Source organism: Spea bombifrons, chromosome 2 (assembly GCF_027358695.1).
Source record: "Spea bombifrons isolate aSpeBom1 chromosome 2, aSpeBom1.2.pri, whole genome shotgun sequence".
Lineage (NCBI taxonomy): Eukaryota > Metazoa > Chordata > Amphibia > Anura > Pelobatidae > Spea > Spea bombifrons.
This window is the reverse complement of record NC_071088.1, coordinates 38,816,846-38,827,754: the sequence shown is the minus strand read 5'-3', so window position 1 is coordinate 38,827,754 and position 10,909 is coordinate 38,816,846.

The window sequence follows — 10,909 nt, the reverse complement described above, 5'->3', positions numbered from 1 at the left end:
ATTCAATTTAAATGCATGAACTGGGTGGCTTGTGTTTTGGTCTATCTGGTTGCTAACAATAGCTTTTTTCTCCCTCACCAAACAAAAAAATGTAGAAGACAGCTCAGAGAAAGTTCAGACGGAGCACAAGGGAATTGAACCCTGGACCTTAAGCACTGGGGTTCAGCTCCTTAACCATTACTCTACATAGTCATATGGGAGTGGCACCTAGCTTGTCTCCCTCACAAACACAATTAATAAACGAAAGAAGGGTAGCATATACACTACAGACACTAGCAAACCTGTCCCCTGCAAACAATCCATTGGTTTTTGACCTCATTGCAATCTTGTAGCGTGCCTTCCTCCCAAACAAACACACCAAATAAATCAATTGGAGTGAATTAAACCCAAAACCTCAAAAACTAAATTCAACATCTCTACCATTGCACCACAGAGAACAGGTATAAGGCCCTGTTTTCAATCTTTTAGTTTTTACAGCCCTTTAACTAGCCTGACTCCCAAACAAATGTACTAAATAAACTAAAGAAGGGTGGCTTGCAAGGGCAAAGACAAAATGGCTTATGTTTTGGTCTATGTGCTTACTTAAAAACCAAAACAGACACAGTTGAAGCATAGGGGAATTGAACTCAGGGCGTCAAGGTACCATGCACAACACCTTAGCCATTAGGCTACAGAGACTGGATGGCAAAGCTTGGAAAATCAGTCCTATATACAATACAGTCCTCCAGCTGGCCTGACTTCTAAATAAACTAAAGAATGGTAGCTTGTAGGGGCAGAGACAATATGGCTTAAATTTTGGTCTACGTGGTGACGTAAAAAATAAGCCTCAGGGAATCACCTAAAGCTAAACTAAAATCACGTAACACCTAAACCAATATGCTACTGAGACGGGTGCCTCTCAGTATCTCTGGCTTAGAGTTGTGGTTAAGGTGTTCGACTTCCACCCCGTTGCTCGTGAGTTTGATTCTGGCTACTGCCGGCTCGTTCCCACACCAGTAATGTCGCTCGTGATGCCCGTAAATTCAAGCGCCAATTATTAAGGATTCCTTTAACAATTTAATATTAATCCATAACTCATAAATCATAATTCATAATTCATAAATATTAATACAAAGCAATCAGGAGGCTAGGGCTGAGGGGCAGCGCCTGATTGGCTGAGCCTAGTCAGCTGACCCCAGCGACCAATCAGCAGCCGGCCTAGGAATCCCTCGCTCTGATTGGTCAGCCCTGGTCAGGTGACACCACCCACCAATCAGGAGGCTAGGGCTGAGGGGCAGCCCCTGATTGGCTGAGCCTAGTCAGCTGACCCCAGCGACCAATCAGCAGCCGGCCCAGGTTTCCCTCGCTCTGATTGGTCAGCCCTGGTCAGGTGACAACACCCACCAATCAGGACGCTAGGGCTGAGGGGCAGCCCCTGATTGGCTGAGCCTAGTCAGCTGACCCCAGCGACCAATCAGCAGCCGGCCTAGGAATCCCTCGCTCTGATTGGTCAGCCCTGGTCAGGTGACACCACCCACCAATCAGGAGGCTAGGGCTGAGGGGCAGCCCCTGATTGGCTAAGCCTAGTCAGCTGACCCCAGCGACCAATCAGCAGCCGGCCTAGGAATCCCTCGCTCTGATTGGTCAGCCCTGGTCAGGTGACACCACCCACCAATCAGGAGGCTAGGGCTGAGGGGCAGCCCCTGATTGGCTGAGCCTAGTCAGCTGACCCCAGCGACCAATCAGCAGCCGGCCCAGGAATCCTTCGCTCTGATTGGTCAGCCCTGGTCAGGTGACACCACCCACCAATCAGGAGGCTAGGGCTGAGGGGCAGCCCCTGATTGGCTGAGCCTAGTCAGCTGACCCCAGCGACCAATCAGCAGCCAGCCCAGGAATCCTTCGCTCTGATTGGTCAGCCCTGGTCAGGTGACACCACCCACCAATCAGGAGGCTAGGGCTGAGGGGCAGCCCCTGATTGGCTGAGCCTAGTCAGCTGACCCCAGCGACCAATCAGCAGCCGGCCCAGGTTTCCCTCGCTCTGATTGGTCAGGTGACAACACCCACCAATCAGGAGGCTAGGGCTGAGGGGCAGCCCCTGATTGGCTGAGCCTAGTCAGCTGACCCCAGCGACCAATCAGCAGCCGGCCTAGGAATCCCTCGCTCTGATTGGTCAGCCCTGGTCAGGTGACAACACCCACCAATCAGGACGCTAGGGCTGAGGGGCAGCCCCTGATTGGCTGAGCCTAGTCAGCTGACTCCAGCGACCAATCAGCAGCCGGCCTAGAAATCCCTGGCTCTGATTGGTCAGCCCTGGTCAGGTGACACCACCCACCAATCAGGAGGCTAGGGCTGAGGGGCAGCCCCTGATTGGCTGAGCCTAGTCAGCTGATCCCAGCGACCAATCAGCAGCTGGCCCAGGAATCCTTCGCTCTGATTGGTCAGCCCTGGTCAGGTGACACCACCCACCAATCAGCAGGCTAGGGCTGAGGGGCAGCCCCTGATTGGCTGAGCCTAGTCAGCTGACCCCAGCGACCAATCAGCAGCCGGCCTAGGAATCCCTCGCTCTGATTGGTCAGCCCTGGTCAGGTGACACCACCCACCAATCAGGAGGCTAGGGCTGAGGGGCAGCCCCTGATTGGCTGAGCCTAGTCAGCTGACCCCAGCGACCAATCAGCAGCCAGGCCAGGTTTCTCTCGCTTTGATTGGTCAGCCCTGGTCAGGTGACACCACCCACCAATCAGGAAGCTAGGGCTGAGGGGCAGCCCCTGATTGGCTGAGCCTAGTCAGCTGACCCCAGCGACCAATCAGCAGCCGGCCCAGGTTTCCCTCGCTCTGATTGGTCAGCCCTGGTCAGGTGGCAACACCCACCAATCAGGACGCTAGGGCTGAGGGGCATCCCCTGATTGGCTTAGCCTAGTCAGCTGACTCCAGCGACCAATCAGCAGCCGGCCCAGGTTCACCTCGCTCTGATTGGTCAGCCCTGGTCAGGTGAGACCACCTACCAATCAGGAGGCTAGGGCTGAGAGGCAGCCCCTGATTGGCTGAGCCTAGTCAGCTGACTCCAGCAACCAATCAGCAGCCGGCCCAGGTCCACCTCGCTCTGATTGGTCAGCCCTGGTCAGGTGACACCACCTACCAATCAGGATGCTAGGGCTGAGGGGCAGCTGCTGCTTGACTAAGATAAGCCTGTCTTGGCTCAGTATCTCTACATCTCTACATGTAAAGAAGCAACACAATTCTCTGAGGAAACTATGAGTACTAGATGAGTTACAGTGAAAGGAAATGTTCAACTTACCATTGTAGATAAGAATAACGCAGGCTCAGGATCAGGAAAGACTAGGGAATCTCGATATGTATAAGCTTGGAGAAAATACTGGAAATCCTTAAAGGCATTTAACAAATCACAGGAGGGATGTTTGTTTCAAAAGAGGAGATATGGTTAAACAAGGTCATAATCTGAAACTAGTGAGTTAGAGGCTTAGATGGAATGTAAAGGAGTTTTACTCCTAGAGTGGTAGAGAAATGGAACAGTCTCCCAGCAGAAGCGGTAGAGACTAAAAGCGAGGGAACGTTAGCTTCAAAGACACAACACAACAGAAAAGGGATTGAACAGGACATGTTAAAGCTATGGAAAGAAGAAGAACTACTCATGATAAGTGAAGGAAAATACATTAGTATTATTGGAGATGATAGGGTCTGTGACGCCTTGTGCCTTCAGTAACAGCAAAGGTGGAAGCAGGAAAAAAACAACTAAAACACAAAAGAATAGGGCCAATGGCAATGCAAAAACAGAGACAGGGGAAATACTGTACAAAGATAAGCCCTGGCCTGGACACATCCCACTGCAACCACAGCACCTGGATTTCTCAAAGAAAATGAACATCAAAAGAACCAAGGGCTGCAAGTGAAGCTTAACCCCCGCCGGGTCTCAATCCCAATGCCTGGTTGGCTGGTGGAGTCACTTGACCAGGTTCAACCAATCGGACACATCCCACTGCAACCACAGCACCTGGATTTCTCAAAGAAAATGGATGAGGACAATACACAAGGGTGTGGGGGGCAATGGGGCATTCATTTACATGTAGGGGTGGCTGAGGGTCATCACATAAATCAATACACAATGTGGGGATGTATGGTGGGATAACTATACAATGCAGGGGTAATTTTTAAGTTGATGATTTTGTACGGCCTGTGAATGATGATATAAATATTCAAATGTGGGGAAAATGGCTAATGCTGACAGAGTGACCCAAATCCCTTTGAGTAAATCATTCAATTTAAATGCATGAACTGGGTGGCTTGTGTTTTGGTCTATCTGGTTGCTAACAATAGCTTTTTTCTCCCTCACCAAACAAAAAAATGTAGAAGACAGCTCAGAGAAAGTTCAGACGGAGCACAAGGGAATTGAACCCTGGACCTTAAGCACTGGGGTTCAGCTCCTTAACCATTACTCTACATAGTCATATGGGAGTGGCACCTAGCTTGTCTCCCTCACAAACACAATTAATAAACGAAAGAAGGGTAGCATATACACTACAGACACTAGCAAACCTGTCCCCTGCAAACAATCCATTGGTTTTTGACCTCATTGCAATCTTGTAGCGTGCCTTCCTCCCAAACAAACACACCAAATAAATCAATTGGAGTGAATTAAACCCAAAACCTCAAAAACTAAATTCAACATCTCTACCATTGCACCACAGAGAACAGGTATAAGGCCCTGTTTTCAATCTTTTAGTTTTTACAGCCCTTTAACTAGCCTGACTCCCAAACAAATGTACTAAATAAACTAAAGAAGGGTGGCTTGCAAGGGCAAAGACAAAATGGCTTATGTTTTGGTCTATGTGCTTACTTAAAAACCAAAACAGACACAGTTGAAGCATAGGGGAATTGAACTCAGGGCGTCAAGGTACCATGCACAACACCTTAGCCATTAGGCTACAGAGACTGGATGGCAAAGCTTGGAAAATCAGTCCTATATACAATACAGTCCTCCAGCTGGCCTGACTTCTAAATAAACTAAAGAATGGTAGCTTGTAGGGGCAGAGACAATATGGCTTAAATTTTGGTCTACGTGGTGACGTAAAAAATAAGCCTCAGGGAATCACCTAAAGCTAAACTAAAATCACGTAACACCTAAACCAATATGCTACTGAGACGGGTGCCTCTCAGTATCTCTGGCTTAGAGTTGTGGTTAAGGTGTTCGACTTCCACCCCGTTGCTCGTGAGTTTGATTCTGGCTACTGCCGGCTCGTTCCCACACCAGTAATGTCGCTCGTGATGCCCGTAAATTCAAGCGCCAATTATTAAGGATTCCTTTAACAATTTAATATTAATCCATAACTCATAAATCATAATTCATAAATAATAATACAAAGCAATCAGGAGGCTAGGGCTGAGGGGCAGCCCCTGATTGGCTGAGCCTAGTCAGCTGACCCCAGCGACCAATCAGCAGCCGGCCTAGGAATCCCTCGCTCTGATTGGTCAGCCCTGGTCAGGTGACACCACCCACCAATCAGGAGGCTAGGGCTGAGGGGCAGCGCCTGATTGGCTGAGCCTAGTCAGCTGACCCCAGCGACCAATCAGCAGCCAGCCCAGGTTTCCCTCGCTCTGATTGGTCAGCCCTGGTCAGGTGACAACACCCACCAATCAGGACGCTAGGGCTGAGGGGCAGCCCCTGATTGGCTGAGCCTAGTCAGCTGACCCCAGCGACCAATCAGCAGCCGGCCTAGGAATCCCTCGCTCTGATTGGTCAGCCCTGGTCAGGTGACACCACCCACCAATCAGGAGGCTAGGGCTGAGGGGCAGCCCCTGATTGGCTGAGCCTAGTCAGCTGACCCCAGCGACCAATCAGCAGCCGGCCCAGGAATCCTTCGCTCTGATTGGTCAGCCCTGGTCAGGTGACACCACCCACCAATCAGGAGGCTAGGGCTGAGGGGCAGCCCCTGATTGGCTGAGCCTAGTCAGCTGACCCCAGCGACCAATCAGCAGCCGGCCTAGGAATCCCTCGCTCTGATTGGTCAGCCCTGGTCAGGTGACACCACCCACCAATCAGGAGGCTAGGGCTGAGGGGCAGCCCCTGATTGGCTGAGCCTAGTCAGCTGACCCCAGCGACCAATCAGCAGCCGGCCTAGGAATCCCTCGCTCTGATTGGTCAGCCCTGGTCAGGTGACAACACCCACCAATCAGGACGCTAGGGCTGAGGGGCAGCCCCTGATTGGCTGAGCCTAGTCAGCTGACTCCAGCGACCAATCAGCAGCCGGCCTAGAAATCCCTCGCTCTGATAGGTCAGCCCTGGTCAGGTGACACCACCCACCAATCAGGAAGCTAGGGCTGAGGGGCAGCCCCTGATTGGCTGAGCCTAGTCAGCTGACCCCAGCGACCAATCAGCAGCCGGCCTAGGAATCCCTCGCTCTGATTGGTCAGCCCTGGTCAGGTGACACCACCCACCAATCAGGAGGCTAGGGCTGAGGGGCAGCCCCTGATTGGCTGAGCCTAGTCAGCTGACCCCAGCGACCAATCAGCAGCCAGGCCAGGTTTCCCTCGCTTTGATTGGTCAGCCCTGGTCAGGTGACACCACCCACCAATCAGGAAGCTAGGGCTGAGGGGCAGCCCCTGATTGGCTGAGCCTAGTCAGCTGACCCCAGCGACCAATCAGCAGCCGGCCCAGGTTTCCCTCGCTCTGATTGGTCAGCCCTGGTCAGGTGGCAACACCCACCAATCAGGACGCTAGGGCTGAGGGGCATCCCCTGATTGGCTTAGCCTAGTCAGCTGACTCCAGCGACCAATCAGCAGCGACCAATCAGCAGCGACCAATCAGCAGCCAGGCCAGGTTTCCCTCGCTTTGATTGGTCAGCCCTGGTCAGGTGACACCACCCATCAGGAAGCTAGGGCTGAGGGGCAGCCCCTGATTGGCTGAGCCTAGTCAGCTGACCCCAGCGACCAATCAGCAGCCGGCCTAGGAATCCCTCGCTCTGATTGGTCAGCCCTGGTCAGGTGACACCACCCACCAATCAGGAGGCTAGGGCTGAGGGGCATCCCCTGATTGGCTTAGCCTAGTCAGCTGACTCCAGCGACCAATCAGCAGCCGGCCTAGGAATCCCTCGCTCTGATTGGTCAGCCCTGGTCAGGTGACACCACCCACCAATCAGGAGGCTAGGGCTGAGGGGCAGCCCCTGATTGGCTGAGCCTAGTCAGCTGACCCCAGCGACCAATCAGCAGCCGGCCCAGGTTTCCCTCGCTCTGATTGGTCAGCCCTGGTCAGGTGACAACACCCACCAATCAGGACGCTAGGGCTGAGGGGCAGCCCCTGATTGGCTGAGCCTAGTCAGCTGACCCCAGCGACCAATCAGCAGCCGGCCTAGGAATCCCTCGCTCTGATTGGTCAGCCCTGGTCAGGTGACACCACCCACCAATCAGGAGGCTAGGGCTGAGGGGCAGCCCCTGATTGGCTAAGCCTAGTCAGCTGACCCCAGCGACCAATCAGCAGCCGGCCTAGGAATCCCTCGCTCTGATTGGTCAGCCCTGGTCAGGTGACACCACCCACCAATCAGGAGGCTAGGGCTGAGGGGCAGCCCCTGATTGGCTGAGCCTAGTCAGCTGACCCCAGCGACCAATCAGCAGCCGGCCCAGGAATCCTTCGCTCTGATTGGTCAGCCCTGGTCAGGTGACACCACCCACCAATCAGGAGGCTAGGGCTGAGGGGCAGCCCCTGATTGGCTGAGGTTAGTCAGCTGACCCCAGCGACCAATCAGCAGCCGGCCCCGGTTTCCCTCGCTCTGATTGGTCAGTCCTGGTCAGGTGACAACACCCACCAATCAGGAGGCTAGGGCTGAGGGGCAGCCCCTGATTGGCTGAGCCTAGTCAGCTGACCCCAGCGACCAATCAGCAGCCGGCCTAGGAATCCCTCGCTCTGATTGGTCAGCCCTGGTCAGGTGACAACACCCACCAATCAGGACGCTAGGGCTGAGGGGCAGCCCCTGATTGGCTGAGCCTAGTCAGCTGACTCCAGCGACCAATCAGCAGCCGGCCTAGAAATCCCTGGCTCTGATTGGTCAGCCCTGGTCAGGTGACACCACCCACCAATCAGGAGGCTAGGGCTGAGGGGCAGCCCCTGATTGGCTGAGCCTAGTCAGCTGATCCCAGCGACCAATCAGCAGGTGGCCCAGGAATCCTTCGCTCTGATTGGTCAGCCCTGGTCAGGTGACACCACCCACCAATCAGCAGGCTAGGGCTGAGGGGTAGCCCCTGATTGGCTGAGCCTAGTCAGCTGACCCCAGCGACCAATCAGCAGCCGGCCTAGGAATCCCTCGCTCTGATTGGTCAGCCCTGGTCAGGTGACACCACCCACCAATCAGGAGGCTAGGGCTGAGGGGCAGCCCCTGATTGGCTGAGCCTAGTCAGCTGACCCCAGCGACCAATCAGCAGCCAGGCCAGGTTTCTCTCGCTTTGATTGGTCAGCCCTGGTCAGGTGACACCACCCACCAATCAGGAAGCTAGGGCTGAGGGGCAGCCCCTGATTGGCTGAGCCTAGTCAGCTGACCCCAGCGACCAATCAGCAGCCGGCCCAGGTTTCCCTCGCTCTGATTGGTCAGCCCTGGTCAGGTGGCAACACCCACCAATCAGGACGCTAGGGCTGAGGGGCATCCCCTGATTGGCTTAGCCTAGTCAGCTGACTCCAGCGACCAATCAGCAGCCGGCCCAGGTTCACCTCGCTCTGATTGGTCAGCCCTGGTCAGGTGAGACCACCTACCAATCAGGAGGCTAGGGCTGAGAGGCAGCCCCTGATTGGCTGAGCCTAGTCAGCTGACTCCAGCAACCAATCAGCAGCCGGCCCAGGTCCACCTCGCTCTGATTGGTCAGCCCTGGTCAGGTGACACCACCTACCAATCAGGATGCTAGGGCTGAGGGGCAGCTGCTGCTTGACTAAGATAAGCCTGTCTTGGCTCAGTATCTCTACATCTCTACATGTAAAGAAGCAACACAATTCTCTGAGGAAACTATGAGTACTAGATGAGTTACAGTGAAAGGAAATGTTCAACTTACCATTGTAGATAAGAATAACGCAGGCTCAGGATCAGGAAAGACTAGGGAATCTCGATATGTATAAGCTTGGAGAAAATACTGGAAATCCTTAAAGGCATTTAACAAATCACAGGAGGGATGTTTGTTTCAAAAGAGGAGATATGGTTAAACAAGGTCATAATCTGAAACTAGTGAGTTAGAGGCTTAGATGGAATGTAAAGGAGTTTTACTCCTAGAGTGGTAGAGAAATGGAACAGTCTCCCAGCAGAAGCGGTAGAGACTAAAAGCGAGGGAACGTTAGCTTCAAAGACACAACACAACAGAAAAGGGATTGAACAGGACATGTTAAAGCTATGGAAAGAAGAAGAACTACTCATGATAAGTGAAGGAAAATACATTAGTATTATTGGAGATGATAGGGTCTGTGACGCCTTGTGCCTTCAGTAACAGCAAAGGTGGAAGCAGGAAAAAAACAACTAAAACACAAAAGAATAGGGCCAATGGCAATGCAAAAACAGAGACAGGGGAAATACTGTACAAAGATAAGCCCTGGCCTGGACACATCCCACTGCAACCACAGCACCTGGATTTCTCAAAGAAAATGAACATCAAAAGAACCAAGGGCTGCAAGTGAAGCTTAACCCCCGCCGGGTCTCAATCCCAATGCCTGGTTGGCTGGTGGAGTCACTTGACCAGGTTCAACCAATCGGACACATCCCACTGCAACCACAGCACCTGGATTTCTCAAAGAAAATGGATGAGGACAATACACAAGGGTGTGGGGGGCAATGGGGCATTCATTTACATGTAGGGGTGGCTGAGGGTCATCACATAAATCAATACACAATGTGGGGATGTATGGTGGGATAACTATACAATGCAGGGGTAATTTTTAAGTTGATGATTTTGTACGGCCTGTGAATGATGATATAAATATTCAAATGTGGGGAAAATGGCTAATGCTGACAGAGTGACCCAAATCCCTTTGAGTAAATCATTCAATTTAAATGCATGAACTGGGTGGCTTGTGTTTTGGTCTACCTGGTTGCTAACAATAGCTTTTTTCTCCCTCACCAAACAAAAAAATGTAGAAGACAACTCAGAGAAAGTTCAGATGGAGCACAAGGGAATTGAACCCTGGACCTTAAGCACTGGGGTTCAGCTCCTTAACCATTACTCTACATAGTCATATGGGAGTGGCACCTAGCTTGTCTCCCTCACAAACACAATTAATAAACGAAAGAAGGGTAGCATATACACTACAGACACTAGCAAACCTGTCCCCTGCAAACAATCCATTGGTTTTTGACCTCATTGCAATCTTGTAGCGTGCCTTCCTCCCAAACAAACACACCAAATAAATCAATTGGAGTGAATTAAACCCAAAACCTCAAAAACTAAATTCAACATCTCTACCATTGCACCACAGAGAACAGGTATAAGGCCCTGTTTTCAATCTTTTAGTTTTTACAGCCCTTTAACTAGCCTGACTCCCAAACAAATGTACTAAATAAACTAAAGAAGGGTGGCTTGCAAGGGCAAAGACAAAATGGCTTATGTTTTGGTCTATGTGCTTACTTAAAAACCAAAACAGACAAAGTTGAAGCATAGGGGAATTGAACTCAGGGCGTCAAGGTACCTTGCACAACACCTTAGCCATTAGGCTACAGAGACTGGATGGCAAAGCTTGGAAAATCAGTCCTATATACAATATAGTCCTCCAGCTGGCCTGACTTCTAAATAAACTAAAGAATGGTAGCTTGTAGGGGCAGAGACAATATGGCTTAAATTTTGGTCTACGTGGTGACGTAAAAAATAAGCCTCAGGGAATCACCTAAAGCTAAACTAAAATCACGTAACACCTAAACCAATATGCTACTGAGACGGGTGCCTCTCAGTATCTCTG